This window comes from Acinonyx jubatus, chromosome A1 (genome assembly GCF_027475565.1).
Source record: "Acinonyx jubatus isolate Ajub_Pintada_27869175 chromosome A1, VMU_Ajub_asm_v1.0, whole genome shotgun sequence".
Taxonomy (NCBI): Eukaryota; Metazoa; Chordata; class Mammalia; order Carnivora; family Felidae; genus Acinonyx; species Acinonyx jubatus.
Window position 1 is genome coordinate 188,677,789 of NC_069380.1, and position 18,327 is coordinate 188,696,115.

The 18,327-nt window shown below is 34.1% G+C and overlaps 1 protein-coding gene and 1 pseudogene across 2 annotated transcripts in view; both read right to left on the minus strand.

The window, feature by feature from the left end:
* The window catches only part of SGCD (sarcoglycan delta), a 934,755-nt gene that overhangs the window by 456,011 nt on the left and 460,417 nt on the right, over positions 1-18,327 (minus strand). The window lies entirely within an intron of this gene.
* LOC113594937 (uncharacterized) lies at positions 6,936-7,033 on the minus strand (annotated as a pseudogene).

Below are 18,327 nucleotides of genomic sequence, written 5' to 3' on the forward strand. Positions count from 1 at the left end.
CTCTCTCTCTCTCAAAAATAAATAAGCATTTAAAAAATTCTTAGAATAAAAAGAAAACAGACAAGCCAATTATATTAATATTGTATTACATATTTTAAAGTTGCTAAGATAGTAGATGTTGAAAGTTCTCATCACAAGAAAGATTTTTCTAACTATGTGAGGTAGCATGTGTTAACTAGACTTACTGTGATCATTTCATGACATATACAAATATTGAATCACTATGTCATACACACCTAAAACTAATAGGTTATATGTGAAGTACATATATGAATTTATGTTTACAAATACACAAATTTGCAAGTATATAGATGTAATATTTATATCATATATAATAAGACATACATGTATCAACATGACATATTTCATATGGAAAGTAAATGAATATAATATTTATATGTAATATAAATAATAGTACTATATGTATAAAAGGAAAATGAGCAAACCAATTAAAAACTGGGCAAAAAACATGTACATCCAGCTCACTATCGAAGACGTGCAAATAGTAAATAATCATTTGAAAAGACACTCAGCATCATATGTCATTAGAGAACTGCAAACTGAAACAGCAATGAGATGCCATGGAACATTGATTAGAATGGCTAAAATCCAAAACATCGAGCACACCAAATGCTAGCAAGGGTATGGGGCAATAGGAACTCTCACACATTGCTGTCAGGAATGCAAAATGGCACAGTCACTTTGGAAAACAGTTTTACAATTTTTTGCCAATATTTCTGGTCGAACAAACACACTTGCCTTTGGAAACTTAAGCAACTACTTCTAAACTCCTTTGAATCAGGGTAATGTGTTATTATCTGACTGAACCAAAACACAGCCACATGTTCCTTTTAGGTGCACATAAATGTTGACACTCTAAAATTATTGTTTCCAATTTCAATTCCTCTCAACTTCTTGCATCTATCAATTCTCTGATTCGATTTAAGTTGAATAAATTATCTGAAGCACCTGTAAACACTTTCTAAACCTTCTTTTTCCCTTCACTAGTACTAAATGTCGTAGCTTTTTAATGTTTGTCTCTTGAACACACCCTTGCTCATCAACAGTGGCACCTGAAGTAAGTGGAATTCCATACACAGAATAACTGACAGTCAAGTTATGGTTGGAGCATTCCCATTATGCTGTTTAATTCCTGGAAGTTATAGGAGCTTTCAAACGTAACATTTAATACTCTGTTTTATGATACTTTATTACAAAGGCATTGCACAAATAATTGCCCTTCTCTGAATAAAATCTGGAGAGCAAATCTTAGCATTTTACATAGACAATGGATATAGCCTATATTCATTTTTCCTATGGGCTATTTTGATATTTGGCCACAAATTTTTCCATGCTTCCATTAGGATAGGCAAAATAAATTGTAATTGATCAAGCTTTCTCTGGTTTCCTGTTGTCAGGAGGATATTCCTATGATCCTCCAAAGAGGGAAAACAATGCATCCAAGAAGTCCTTTCAGGCAATCCCATACCAGTTCTTCATCTCCAGCTATGATACATCAGAGATGAGTTAAATGGCCTTTATTTTGTGTAACGAGACAATTCCTGTATCTTTGTCTTTATATTTTTCTGATGGGATAAATTGTCCTTTTAATAGGAGAGAAAACACTGGGGATCTAGGGAAATGTACAGGAAGAGCCCCAGACAATATTACTCAATAAATATACATGGAGTGAAGTGTGAATAAAGGCAATACAAAGTCCCAGAACTGCCTAAAATAAAACGATAAAACGTGGCATATTTATTATAGGAGATACTAATAGGCATGCTAATATACTCAGAAGGAGCTACGATTCCATTAGGCTTTCAGAGTCTGCCAAATCATCCCAGGTTTGGAATATGTAGAGACCTAATGATACATGTTGTATATGTCAGTCACAACACAGCTTGTATAAGTTAAAGAAACAGTTTGTTGCCATTCGTTTCTCAGAGAAGCAGAGTTACTATTGTTAAATCCTCAGATGGAATGTGAAAGACTCACCAGTATCAGATGGGTTGTTAAATAGTGACTTTGAAAGAAGTAGAACAAGAATCCATGGGTAAACACATACAGATGGGTTTCTGCTTCAATTTTAGGCATCTGTCCAACAGTTGAAACTGAGGGTGAAATCGTTTTTAGAAACAGGTATTTGAGGTGCTTAAGCAGAGATATTTAAGATGCTAACGGGTTTCATTCATTGGATTGTTGTTTCATCTAAGACAGTTCTAATCTGTTGTTAGTGATTTTAAAAAATCATGAACACTTAAGTTAATGGTGGCAAAAGCTGAGGATTTTAAACGGAGGCTTATGGAGGTTTTAAAGAAAATTTCTGGATACATTCTACTAACTTTAAATGTAGACTAATATTGGCTCTCCTCTTGGTTTTCATTTTTCTTGGTAGAACTGTTTGAAATACTCTTCTTATTAGCCAAGATTAGGGGACTGACTTTTTCTGTTGCCCAATATTATGCTCTAATGGCTACTGGCATTGCCTCTGAGGGGCACTAATAGTGCCTCTGAAGTTCATTACTGAAGCTATACCTTAAGCTGTCAAGAAAAGACAGGGATACCTCAGAAGCCCAACACAGGAGGTTGATGGTGATCTATGAGACCTGGAATGGGGAATAGGAGAACAGTCAAGTTCTAAAGCAATCCTTGCTTCCTCCTGATTGGCATGTCTGAATGGTACACAAGTCCTGCTCTCACCAAACAAACTTAAGCCAGTAATTTGGGTTACCGTGGTACTAACCTTCTTCTCAACTCTGTGAATCTACAGCTCTTGTACCTTTTCTCATGGATCTAGTTTCTAACTCTTAGTCCAAATTATCAAGATAATCTGAGAAGCTAATCCTGGGTTAGTAAATCTTCTAGTCCAATAAACTTTCCCAAGTTTACCTTGTATTCGATATTAATAATGGGTTCCCAGAAACCACATTTCAGCAAAGTATGGAAGAGAATTTCCATGGAAGTGGCCTCAGTTCTATCAATTATTGCTAAGTCTAACCATCAGCAACCACCTACTAGTTTCTTCTCAGATATCATGGTGGCTTCTTCTTCTTGTTGTGTTACAAACCAAATTCATTACCCTTCCTTTCTATCATTTTTCCTGTATCTTCCCTACTGAAACAACCCCTCTTCCAAGCTACTTATTTCCTTGTCTATCCTCAATCATTTCCACTCAAAACTTCAAATTCAGCTTGACTTCTGTTTTTCTCAGGACAGATTGTACACAGCTGATTACTTTTATGCAATGTACATGCATAAGCTGATATTTATACTTTAAGAAATATTTATATATCCAAATACCTTGTATGAGTATTACGAGTATTGATAATACAGGTGATAATAAGTAACTGTGCTGGGCTTACATAACTATTTATTTGACCACTAAACATTTACTAAGCACATACTACAAGCCCATCACTATGCAAAGTACTGGAGATAAAACAAGTGAATGTTGCTGCTTATACCCTGATTGCAGTACTTGTATTTGAAATCATTTCAAATAAGTGTCCTAAATGCCTAACAGCTGACCATTTATTTTCCTTATCAAAATAGAAATCATTCAACTGGGTAAATCAGGTAGTATGAGTGTTACTTTTCCACAAAACTTAGGCAAACTCTTGAGTAAACAGTTGAGAGAGTCTCTCCTAGCTTTCTACTTTTCTTATATAATCTATCAGAATGGCTACAATTAACAACACAAGAAACAACAGGTGTTGGCAAGATGCAGAGAAAGGGGAACCCTCTTGCACTGCTGGTGGGAATGTAAACTCATGCAGCCAATCTGGAGTATGGAGGTTCCTCAAAAAACTAAAAATGAGAACTACCCTACGATCCAGCAACTGTACTATTAGATATTTACCCAAAGGACACAAAAATACAGATTCAAAGGGGTACATGATCCCCAATGTACAGCATTATGAACAATAGCCAAACTATGGAGAGAGCCCAAATGTCCATAGACTAATGAATGGATAAAGAAGATGTGGTATATATAAACAATGGAATATGATAAGCTATCAGAAAAATTAAATATTGCCATTTGCAATGATGTAGGTGGATCTAGGATGTATTCTGCTTAGTGAAATAAGTCAATCAGACAAAGACAACTATCATATGATTTCACTCATGTGGACTTTAAGAAACAAAACAGGTTAACATATAGGAAGGAGAGGGAAAAGAGAAGAAAGGGGAACAAACTACAAGAGACTCTTAACAATAGAGAACAAATGAAGGGTTGATGAAGGGAGGTGGGTGGTAGATGGGTTACATGGGCGATGGGTATTATGGAGAACATTTGTTATGATGAGCACTGGGTGCTATATGTAAGTGATGAATCACTGAATTCTACTCCTGAAACCAATGTTGCACCATATGTTAACTACCTGGAATATAAATAATCAAAAATAAAAATCAATTAAAAGACTGAGGCAAACTCTTTTGAGTAAAAAGATTAGAGAGTCTCTCCTGGCTTTCCAGTTTTCTTTTATCATTTGTGCTCTTCTCCCTGTTTTTGTGTCTCAATTGAAAATTATCTTCTGTCAGTTATAGTAAATACTGATTCTCAATCTCTTTATTTCAGTAGAAATTTAAATGACACCACTGAAAAAATCAAAACTCAAGTTGTAGTTTTGAAACTATAGGAAAATTTGGCATCCATTTTCTTAACAAACTGTTGGTTTCTGGTCTAGCAATAGCAGCAAGCACATAGAATGCTGAGTAAGAGGTCCTGAAGACAAAATTAAGAGAGACTCAAAATGTCATTTCATGGCACCGTATATTCTAGTTTAGATTTTCAAAGGGCAGTGCGCATTCTTTAGTATTTACTGGGATATATGATTGTAATTCTAATGATAATAAAAGTAATAGTCTTTTCGGCAGATTGTGCTAATAAGAGTTTTTCTGTCATCTCATATGTTTAGAAAATACCCTATTAATCTTCACAGTGTGACATTTTTATGTGTGGTAAGTAATTAATATTTAAGGCAGATTGATAGCTAGATTGCTTACCACTGAGGAATATTTTCAGTCAAGAGAGAGTTATTTTACTAAAGTTGAACTTCACTAAAGTTGAACAAGCTCAACTGTGAAACACCAAAGTAAAAAAAAAAAAAAAAAAAAAGCAAACTGTCACCTTTGACATCTAGCTAGCACTGGATTGGTTTCTAATGGCTTTAAAAGGCTTTCATGGGAAGTTATCAATTAAGTGGTCAATGATTAAGATACTTTCACAGAAATGATAAAACAAAGAGGTTAAGTGACTTGCTCACTAAAAGTGAAAGAGCCTAACATAAAATTTAACTTATCTTTATATTCTTATTTTCTGCTTTAAATGATAACTCAAGAGATTTCTACCAAGAGGTGAAGTTGTGCAGATTTTTTGTTTTGTCTGGTTTTTGCTTGATAACAATCTTTTCCCCAAAGTGATTTCTGTGGTTAATTTGAGTTAGACTAGTTACAACAAGACCTACTGGTTCTTATAAAACTGCCATTTCACAAAATGAAAATGTAGCCAATTGGGACTAAAATATAATTTGGAAATAAATCTCATTGGAATGTAGTTATTATTAATAATGATGATAAGGTCATGTTGGGACACTAAAATCCTATCTGTGCTTCTGATAGTTTGTATCCTTGTTTTTAGGCTCAAATACCTCCCTCTTTTGTCTGGGACACTATTCTTCATGTTTTGTCCACTTTAAAAGGTAATTGAAGAAAAATGGTTTTGTCTCCGAGGTAGGTCACCATCAGGAAGTTAATCGTGACATAGAATGCCAAATTTTTAAGAGAACAGATCTGGGTCTGAGTGATGAAAATTGAACCTTGGCCCTACCATTTACTGGCTGTGTAATGTTGGACACATGTCTCTAACCTTCCTAAACCTCAGTGTTGCCATCTATACACTGGGGGTGAAAACTGTACATATATAGACTAAACAAACCAATGCAGATGAAACAGCACAGTGCCTATTTTATAGTAAGTGAGCAATCACCAAAAGAGAACTGTTATCATGTTAACACAAATTCATAACTTCTCTATGTTGACATTTGTTATAAAAACCCAGAATTGAAAGAAGATATGGATCATAATTGGATTCATTAATTTATGCACCAATTTTAATTTTCCCTTCATTGGATGCATACCTTATCACATATGTTGATTTATCTAAAAAGACATGCCCTGTTGTGATTACTGTTCCATTTGTGGCTGTCCTTGGACAGAAAGCAACTGTCACACAATCTACATCCTGCTGCTTTGTTGTCACGTTAGCCACAAGCCAGTCATGTCATTTAGGTTCCCCCTCTGCATTCAATCTGTCACCACATCCTGCTGTTCACTCTTCCATGGCATCACTAATGTCAGCCCCATGCTCTCCATTCTTGGAAACACAGCATTCCAGCCATTGTCTGCACAAACTAAATCCAACTTATTTCCCAGGATTCTACCTCACTGCATCAACTATTTCTTTAGAAAATCAACAGGTCCAAAGTCTTGTCCAATTTCTGAAATCCTGCACTATAAGCTTTCAATTCAAACCATGAGCAAACAAAAACCACGTACTCACTTCCCCCAACAGTCTCATTTTGGAATTCCGGGTATTGTTCTCCTATGTTAAACCAACACCAGGGTAACTGTGTTTGCTTATACAATACTATCGATCTCTCATAGAACTAGTTCTACATAGTCCCATCCTTCTCAGCACCCATGAAACAATCTCCACTGATCACCTAAGAAAATTCAACTTCTTCAGAGGCTATCTATCCAAATGGCCTTGAGTTTTCACAATCCTATATTGTGAATGCTATTACTTTCAGTCCAAAGAGTGAAAATTAGTTACTTCCCATAAACTTTATCAACTCTTCCTGCCTCATCTGATAAAATTTATACATTCAAAGTAAGAAGAAACTGCCCATTGCCTACCACTTACTCCCTCTTTACATTCTTCCAAATAAATACAAGGACTAATTTCATAGTTTTAAACTGCTAAGAACAGATACTACACGTGATCTTAGCCAAAAGGCCGAGAAGCGATTAATTTCATAGCTATAATAATTAGTTTATTATTTACATTGACAGCAATACATCTTTATAATAGTACATGGGAAGATTGGAGGTTGCTGGTGAAGGTTGACCAGGGAGGCATAACAGAATCTTCAAGACGGAATAAGTCCACTAAAAATACAAGTAAAACATGATTGACAAGAAAGGTTACCTAAATGGTGCTTTATTTTTCACACTAAGTAGAAAAAAATATTTTAAGCAGATGCACCCAACAATTTTCAAAGCAATCAAATAATGTATAGTTTTTGCTACTTCTGTCTCTTTAAAAGTCAAATAACTGTCCAGTGACTGATGAATGGATAGAGATGTGTGTGCATACACACACACACACACACACACACACACACACACACACACAATGGAATATCATTCAGCAATAAAAAAGAATTAAATCTTGCCATTTGCAACAACGTGGATAGAACTAGAGTGTATTATGCTAAGTGAAACAAGTCAGAGCAAGACAAATATCACGCGATTTCACTCATTTGTAGAATGTAAGAAACAAAACAGATGAACAAAGTAGAAAGGAAGGAAAAATAATATGAAAAGAGAGAGGGAGGCAAACCATAAGATACTCTTAAATACAGGAACAAACTGGAGGGGTGTTGGGTGGAGGGACAGTCTAAATGGGTGATGGGCATTAAGGAGGGCACTTGTTGGGATGAGCACTGGGTATTTTACGTAAGTCTTGAATCACTCGGTTCTACTCCTGAAACCAATACTACACTGTATGTTAACTAATTTGAATTTAAATGAATAAATATTTAAAAAATAAATACTTGAAGTCTTAAAAAAATAAAAGTCAAATAACTATCTTCTTCCTGCTCTAGCATGTTTTTAAAAATAATTATGTTATTTGCTTTGAAACTTCAATGAACATTCAAAGGAGAGCAGTCCATTTTTATGCTCCCTAAGAAGATGTGAGATTTGTAAAAATTTCAGAAAAACAAGTCCAGAATGAATCCCATTTCAAAAGCTAACCATTTTACTTCTCTCGAGGGTTCTTTAAAGTACCAACTTCTACCTGAAATTTATTACCAAAAAAATCAAATGTACCTCACCTCCTACAGAATAAAAACCAATAGATGATGTTGAGTATAAGAACCTGTTAAAACTTGCCTCTCCCTTCCTTCAAAAGAAAATATTAACAAATTCAACAGAGTAACTAGCATAAGGTGAATTCTCTATATGTAGGAATCTCAAAAAGTAGAAATTGTTAATATTTCCTCTTTGTCTCAACCCATAAACACTTGCAAATACTTAAAATGTGGAATCTTAGCAGTGGATAGAACTTTAGAAATCGTCTAGCACGACACCTTTGTTCCCATGAGAACCTTTTCTACTTGACTTTTGTCTGCAGTCTGAGAACAGTTGTTTCCAATGACAGTGAGTTCATTCGTCCTGGAAGAAGCCTCGTCATTTTCTTAAATGAAAGTATCAGAACTGAAACTTTCATGCTTACATCTACTCATTGGTTCTAACTAGGCCATATGGAGCCATGAAAAATGAGCTCAACCATTTCATCATCATAGATCCTACAACAATTCCATTTCATACACATTTCAAAGTCTTCAGTTCTCTAAGGTGCCAATTGTTCCAACCATTCTTGTTGAGAAAATGAGAGGAGTTAAAATAATGAGGCTGAAAATCAGTCTGATCGAGCTCTGAGTACCAACCCTGTCCTACATGAGTTGCAGGTCCTTGGGCAAGATATTTAATCTCTATGAAACTTGTTTTCATCTGGGAATAACACCATTTAATTCACAAATTTTGTTATTAAGATTAGTAGATCCTGTATGTAATTTGCTTAAAACAAACAAAAACTTTGAAGAAAGCGTTGATATTTTCATAATGGTTTTGTTTTACCATTGTCTCTTGGGATGTACTTCCCTATAAGCTGATAAATCTCCAAAAATAAATGAGTCTAATAAACATAATAAAATTCCTATTATTATTGAGGTTATTACAGTTAGATACCCAGTCTACCATTCATACTATCACGTACTAACAATTTAAGAAACAATTTTATTTTCTGATTATTTTCAATAGATACTTCATGCCTGTATCTGAAGTTTTTGATTTATAGTGATAAAAATCACAAAAAGCTGGTCTATTTGATAGACTCTATTGGACACACGAGTAAATTAAATAACATCGGGACATGTTAAGATTAAAGCACATGCAAACATGCACAATATCAAAATGGAACAAACTCCCTTATCTAGCTAATACTCTGGGGTATGAATCGGAAACCTAAGGTACAGATTCTGTGGCAAAACTCCAAAAATATGTATTCATAAAGGCCGAGCTTTGCAAAGCAAATAACAAAACCAGAAATGTTCCTTCTTCTCCAAATCTTGAATTACCATGACAGCTCCAGTATGTGTGAATTCTCAAATACTTATAAAAATGATACCAGACTTTAACTGAAGGCAGAAATATGTGAATATTTATTTTGTCCTATATTTTTGTCTCCAGAATTCATTGAAAATCTGTAGAAGAATAGAAGCAGCCTAAGATTTCAAACATGGTAATCCTACCCCTGGGAATTTAAAGACAAAGATCGTGTGCTAAAATGGCAGTGTTACACTCTCCATTTCCATCCACGTTGCTACAAAACCGGAGAGTGTTATGCTAAGTGAAATAAGTCATAGAGAGAAAGACAGATACCATATGTTTTCACTCTTATGTAGATCCTGAGAAATTTAACAGAAGACCATGGGGGAGGGGAAGAAAAAAAAAAGGTTAGAGTGGGAGACAGCCAAACCATAAGAGACTCTTAAAAACTGAGGGTTGATAGGGGGTGGGAGGGAGGGGAGGGGGGGTGATGGGTATTGAGGAGGGCACCTTTTGGGATGAGCACTGGGTGTTGTGTGGAAACCAATCTGATAATAAATTTCATAAAAAAAATAAAAAATAAAAATGAAATTTAAAAAAATAGATAAAAATGAAATAAACTGGCAGCGTTGCTACCATAGCAAAATGTACATTAATTGACTTAGCATTTTGTGAATTGTACCTCTGCATGTTTTGATCTAAAATAGTTCTCGTATATAGGGTTAAAACTTTGAAAACCACAGAAGCAGACAAAATAATCAATTATTTCCACCATTACTAAATCTTATGGCTGGCCTTAGTTGTCATTATATCAACTAAGGTCTAGATGGCAGGAATGGTATTTGTAGCTCTATCACTAAGAGATAGCAACATAAATAAGGCTCTGGCTTCTATTTTTAGTTTGACCTCAATAAAGTATTACAGAGTTACAGCTGCTTCTCAATGATTTGATTAGCTATTCAAATCACAAGGTCTCATTTTAACAGACCTGGTGATCCTAAAGCATGTGTGAAGTGTTGTGTTTTTTTTTAATGTGTAGGGATTATGCAAAAAAATAAGATTCAGAATGCTTTTATGATACATTAACTCAGTTTAACTTGTAGTCCAACTACCAGAATGGAAATTCTCTCTCAATTGAAGAAATTTGCATATATATGCACCCATACACATACATTTATGTATGTGTTCACTTGTCTATGTATATTATCAGTGTGTTTAGCTTTTTAATTTTACCAAATTAACTTTTTAAATATTTTTACAGTACTTTCACAACTTTTATCTAATTTTATCCCTACTATGTATGTTCCTATATATGGAAGAGGTGAATAGATGTGAGTGCCCTTCAAAAGATGAAGAAATTAAAGTAGATAAAGATCCAATACATTTCACCTGGTCACAAAGGAAGACACAGGTCTCTTGACCTACAGCTTTGGAAATCTCAACTAGATAGTATTTAAAAAGAGAGAAAAGAGACAGCAAGAAAAAAAGATAAAAGGAGGTAAGGAGAGAGGCAGATAAAGAGAGAGATAAAAAGAGTGAAAGAGGGAAAGAGACTCTACTCAGAAACATTTATATGATTAAAGTACATTTCTTCCTTGTGGCTATCTCATTTCTTTTGACCAAGCCTCTATTTTAGGATAATGGCAAGACAAGACAGTGAATAAGTGTATCAGTAAGTGGACATGGGTGAATATACTACTTGGAAAACACTCTGCGAGGTCCTGTGGAATGAAGATGGAAATGTGACTAGTTTAAATATAAAGACAGCATTGCATCTGTGACAACACGGATGGAACTTAAGGACACTGTGCTAAGTGAAATAAGTCAGAGAAAGAAAACTACTGCATCCTATCACTTATACATAGAATCTGAAAAAGCTGAAGTCAGAGAGTAGAACAGTGGTTACCAGACACACAGAGGTAGGGGAAATGGGGAGATGTTGGTCAAAGATTACAAACTTCCAGTTATAAGAAGGATAAGATCCGGGGATCTAATATACAGCATAGTGGTTATAGTTAATAATACTGTTACATACTTGAAAGTTCCTAAGAAAATCATCTTAAATTTTCTCATAACCAATAAGAAATAGTAATTATTTGAAGTGACTGAGGTATTAGCTAATGCTATGATGGTTATCTTTTCAAAATATAGGCGTATTAAATCAACATGTGTATACACTATAAACTTACACAATGTTATAGGTTAATCATATCTCAATGAAGCTGGTAAAAAATAGGACATAGTTCTTTTCTTTAATGAAATTTATGGTCTAATAGGCATAAGCATGAAAACCATAGAAATATACTAATACAATTATTTATATTAGCAGAATGAATGTACACACAGAAAGAATAGGGAATAAGCTATTCTTTCACCCACTGGTAGAGTTTTTAAAACTACAAAATAAAAACTGTCATAGTTCTGCAAACAGTGATTAAGGAAGAAAGACCCAACTCATGACTCTGGCCTTTTCACACAAGACTGGGGTCAACTTCGCCAAGACTTTAGAAAAGTGTTCAGGCAACAATAGCCATTTCAGCAAAATGCCAATTTAGTAAATTGTAGTTGGATAAACTAAGTTTTGCCAAATAGAAAATGTTGGCCATAACATTATTACATCGCAGGCTGAAAATCTGATGAGGTTAAGTTCTATTAAACTGTTGCCAGCTTATACGAGTCAGGTGCTAGCAAACGTATGGCAATTTTCTTTCTGTTCCAGCCTTAAAGTAAATCTGACTCCTCTTGTCTCTTTTTTTTTTTTCTTTTTCTTCTTCAGACAGTGATGTATGTAATATCTTTCATGTTGTTTGAATGGCAATATTACATTTGAGTAAGTATAACACTGTTATTAATGTTAAAAATTCTATTAATAGCTTCTTTCCTTCATTAGGCTAATCACTGTAATATTTTTGCCATTATTTTGATGATGAATAGAGCAAATAAAAAGATGAAGAAACAGTAAAAAAAATCCCCCCAAAGCCATGGTGATACATACTTATTTTTATTTTACATTATTAGCTGTTATTTTCTCTGTTACTTGGTATGTATCGGTCAAATGATTAACATCTTCACTTTTAAATTTACTTATGTTCTACTTCACTGAAAAAAAAATTGGGGGAGTTAAATTTGGCACAGTTCGGAAGGTCAAGCAACTATAGGTTAAACCTTTCTTAGCTATTACCTATGCAAAGAAAGATAAGCCAGAACTAATTTTTTGTACAAAAATAATAATATTTAAAGTTAAGGGGATTTAAAATCCATTTTAAGGCTGCCCCACACCTATTCCTTGTATTAGAAATTCTATGGAAGAAGAAAAACCAAAGGGGAAAAAAAAAGAGTTAATGGTTAGCTTAGAAAACTCATGGCTAGTATTTCTTCTTGCTGGTCTGTGAATATGTGGTAATATTATACTCTTTTAGAAGATTAGGATTTTATTTTTAGGTAATCTTTAAAACCAAAATATTTCACTATACTATTAAAAATCAAATTAAGTTTTTCTTCATGACTGCATAAATTAAGCCTGACATCAATACACTTTACATAAGTATATTTATAATGCCATGCCACTTTCAGAGATGCTATTGTTTAAAACACCATGCATTCTGTTTTCAATCATGTTAATACTCTTGTGGTCTTAATATTAAAATATTACATTCCTTTGATTATACTTGCTTTAATTTTTTTCTCCAGAACTCACATCATTAAAGTATTCTTTTTTCTGGAATTTCTCCAAATATATTTACCTTGTCCCTATGACAAATGTGTTTAAGAGCCTGAGACTATCATGACAGAATACAAGTTACAAAACTGCATCAAATGCATGTCTCTACCCTTGAAAAAGCTCATACTTCATTTTGAAAGTGCTAGGTATAATGTAGCACCTTATGGGTGGTGGCATAAGAGACAGCTGGGAATAAAATAAGTATTGCCTTGGCTTTATAGAGATACTTCCATAACAAACTAATCTAGTATTTCAAATTTAAGAGTTTAACTTTACAGAAGTAAAAGCAACACGGCAGAAGAATATATATATATATATATATATATATATATATATACACACACACACACACACATATATATGTATATGTATATATGTATATATATGTATATGTATATATATATACACACACATATATATGTATATATGTATATGTATATATATATGTGTGTGTGTGTGTGTGTGTATATATATATATATATATATATATATATATATATATATATATACACACACATACATACAAAACATGACTAGTGGAGATATAATTCTAAGAGTAGCAACAATGAAATGGTATTTATCAGTAGAGAAATTGTTAAATATTTTAAGGCACATCTACAGTTGTTAGGTGTGGAGAGTCACAAGAAACTGTCCTTCAAGAAGTCCAGTCAACATTTTCATTGAAGCCAGATTGTCCCAAATCCTTTGAATAGCTAATGGGTTAAACTACACAACCCACATCCACTGGTAGCTCTCCAATGTGCTGAAATATAAGTGCTTGTAATCATAACTAAGAACTACTTAAAATGAAGGCTATGTGAGTCAACTCCAAAAGGCAGAAGAGCTACAGTGAATCAGGAAAGTTTCAGACTCATTTGATACAAATGACCTTATATTGATTATTTATCAATATATAATATCTAAAATCCAGAATAGATGTAAAGTTGATTGCATTTGCTTTCTACTGGATCACTGTATAACCAAACTCTCGAGGAGAGAAAAAAATGGAGCTTTAGTTTGTAGTGAGAAGCAGACAGACTCACTTCAAGTTCTGCATAACAAGTCTTATATTAAAGGTGTTCTCATGTAAGAAGTCTTCTTGATTAATTCCACCTCTTTTTTTTTTTTAATGTTTTATTTACTTTTTAGAGGGAGAGACAGAGCATGAGTGGGCAAGGGGCAGAGAGAGAGGGAGACACAGAATCCAAAGCAGGGTCCAGGCTCTGAGCTGTCAGCACAGAGTCCAATGCAGGGCTGGAACCCACAAGCCACAAGAACATGACTTGAGCTGAAGTCAGACACTTAACCAACTGAGCCACCCAGGAGGCCCTAATTCCACCTATTCTACGTATTCCTTTAAACAATAAGTTATAAACGGCATTTTTATAATTTATGCTCACAACTCTTCTCATGTATTTTATCTCTCTCAAGTTGAATTTCATGCTTATTAATAATGTTGAGTTTTACAGCTAACTTTTTATTATCTAAAATCATGTTTTTATGGAGGGTCTCAACAATGCTTTAATGAATAAAATGATAGAAAAGAAACACAGTGACCACTTTTCTTACCTTTTTTATTTTTCTCAATGACAGAAGACAACTGTCAAAATGACCAGTTGCTAGAGTGACAAGTGCAACAAATGCAGATGGATCAATAAACAAAAATTTCCCCTCTACCTCTGGTTTCTACCTATAATTTTAGGAAATGGTAGCCTCTTTATTCCACAGTTTTAAAACACCTATGGTACATTATAATCAAGAGACTATATGCAATTGATATTGAAATAATTTGGGAAAAGATTTGGAAAGCTCAGCAATAATCTGATTTTGATGTAAATTTAGATATTCCCTACAGAAGTGCCAAAGCTTAAATGTAGAAGGTAAAAACTGATAGCGTAATTAGAATCAAGAAAGCATTTTAGGGGCACCTGGGTGGCTCAGTTGAGCATCTAACTGTGGATTTTGGCTCAGGTCATGATTGTAGGGAGTCATGGGCTCAAGCCCAGAGTTGGGCTCTGTGCTGAGCATGGAACCTACTTAGGATTCTCTCTCTCTCTCTCTCTCTCTCTCTCTCTCTCTCTCTCTCTCTCTTCCTCCCTCCCTCCCTCTGTCCCTCTCCCCAAATTGTGTTATCTAAAAAATAAAAATAAATTAATAAAAAGGAATATATTTTAAATCTATAAACAGCATTAAAGATCAGCTAATCCAAACTGTTTATATTTTAGAAGTGGGAAATATTAAGATCCAGAAATATAAAATGACTTGCTTTAAGTCACAAATAACAGTGCTAGGACCAACCAAAAGTCATGCCTCTTCCTTGCTACTTTTCTTTTCTGAATGTTTTCCTTTTATAATTTGTGGCTTTAAAAAAAATATATTGATGGAGTCACAAGCATCTTAAAGCCATCAGAGCATAAGTACAATGATCTCTGATGAAGAGTAGAAGGTGTCATACTTTGTCAGATGATTTTTGCCTTTTTGAAAATGGTGGAAACTAAAATGTCCAAAAGACATTTGCAAGAAGACACTACTCTGATCTAAATCATTCTTTCTTTAAAAAAAAAATTAATGTTTATTCAATCCTTGAGAGAGATAGAGAGACAGCATGATCAGGGGAGAGGCAGAGAGCGGGAGACACAGAATCTGAAGCAGGCTCCAGGCTCTGAGCCACTAGCGCAGAGCCTGATGCAGGGCTCAGACTCACAAACCGTGAGATCATGACTTGAGCCGAAGTCAGATGCTCAACCTACTGAGCCACCCAGGCGTCCCCTAAATCATTCTTTCTAAACACATTAAAAAACAAAACGAAACAAAACAAAACACAGTTGGCAAGCTCCAAGGGTCATGTTCACCAATAAAAGTATGTTTTATTAAAATCTTTTTGATACAATAAACATTTCAATTTAGGTCTTATCATTCAGCTGTCCTGATAATAATGCCTATAAACATGTGACTAAGTGCATTTGAAGAAAAAAAAAACTCAATCTTTTCAAGGGCCTAGTGAGTCACCTTTGAATAATATGATGCATTTTAATGTAAAAACCAACTTTTTCCCTTTGGACATGTGTCTATATCATATGCACTACACAAATGCTCTAAGAAAGAGTGACACAGAAAAAGTCTTCCTTCAAATGAACAAAATTATCTATTCTCAAAGCTATAGTACACAAGATCTATTAGACTTTCAGGTTAAATGCAGAAGTGTCCTGTACTTGACTTGGCAAAATTTAATTTCTAAAATGCCACATAAAACCATTTAACCATACTCATCATATACTAATTAAAAAATATTTTTAGGGGCACCTGGGTGGTTCCGTCAGTTGAGTGTCCGACTTTGGCTCAGCTCATGATCTCGCAGTTTGTGAGTGTGAGCCCCACATCAGGATCGCTGCTGTTAGCCTGTCAGAGCAGAGCCTGCTTCAGATCCTCTGTCCCCCACTCTCCGCCCCTCTCAGAAACACTCTCTCCAAAACAAACATTTAAAAAGTATTTTTAATATTTCATACCTATAAGACTGTCCACATATAACAGCCTAACCAAAAATTATGTTGTTGCTGAGTCTGTAGAGAAACCAATAAGCTCATATACTGTTAGTTGGAGGGCATAATGATTCAACCTTAATGAAGAATAATTCTACATATCTAGCAAAACTCTATATGCATTCATCTTCTGACCCAGCAATCTAGGAGTTTACCTAAAAATGTATTTCCACAAGATTTAAACATATGCACAAAACCTTGTGGCAGATTCATTGTAGCATTAATTGTGACAGTAGAATATTGGGAAAAACTAAAATGTCTAATCACGGAAGACTGGTTAAATACACTATAATAACTTCATACTACAGAGTATTAGATGTACAACAGAAATGAGAAAATCTTTATGAACAAATATGGAGTGATTTCTAAAATAGGCTGGTAAGTAAAAATATCAAGGTATGAATGACTATTGTATTTACTTTTTGAGTAAAAAAGGGTAAATGTAAGCATATGTATACATATGAATGTACATCAATGCACTTATTCAAGTGTATGTAGACACGTAAGTATGTGTATATATTTCTAGCATGCATTTGAATGTACACAATATGGATAAATGAGAAAATAATAAAATCTACTTATGGGAATGTCAGAACAAAGTAGAAAAAATAAAGATGAGAATAAGATTTGCCCGAGCACAACTTTTCATTTAGTTTTAATTCTAAACCTAGAAGCATTTTACACTTTCAAAAAAGCTACCTTAAAAAGGTTTAAAAGTCATACCTAATATAAAAGACAAAGAGCAAAGAAACTTAACTCCATATCAAATTGATGACATACTATATATAAAAAGTAGTTAATCCAAGTAACTTTCTTGGTGAGAAACATTCTAAAGACAAAGACACTGCAAAGAAATCTAAAACTTAGTATCAATAACAAAATCACAATACCAGTCTGGTGGGTTTGTTCTTAGAATTACATTTTAAAAATATGTACAAGATAAGGGAAACTTATCTTGTGGGGTATATGAGTATTCTTTCTGCTATCTTTAGAATAGTGGAATAGTAGAATCTTTCAATTCCTCTGAAATCTAAAATTGTTCTAAAATAAGAAAATTTATCTAAAGAAATAACTTTACTTAAGGAAAAATAAGTGCATATGCAGAAGAACTAAGTATAATATTTGACATAGAAGAAATAATTGATCTAAAAAAAAATCACCAAATATCTCAAAGATAGTGAACACTCACTGAGCACTTAATGTTGTCACGACTATTGTTTTGTTATTGCATTCTGATAGATTTTTGGGGGTGGGCATTAAATTTTGTGTGACATAGTACATTCAACAGTTTCTGAGTCATGAGATCAAGCATCATAAAATCATTCAACCATACTCAGAGATCATTTTCCAAAATTACCTTATAATTATACTCTCTATAAGGTATTACATTTATATGTATACAGACATATATAAGAAGAGAAGTAACCCCTTACTGTTTTCAGGGGAGATTCACACATTACCCTACAAAAGCCTCACAGTGACTCAGCAAAATAGATAGGGCAGGCCAGGACATCTCCCTTGAACAAATAAGCAAACAAGGGTCTAGAGATGATTAAATACTTGTTCTTGTTCACACAGCTCATTTGTAATAAAGTTAGGACTAGAATCCTACTCCCTCCTAGCCCATTGTTCTTCCTGACACATGCTACATCCTCACCTATACATAGG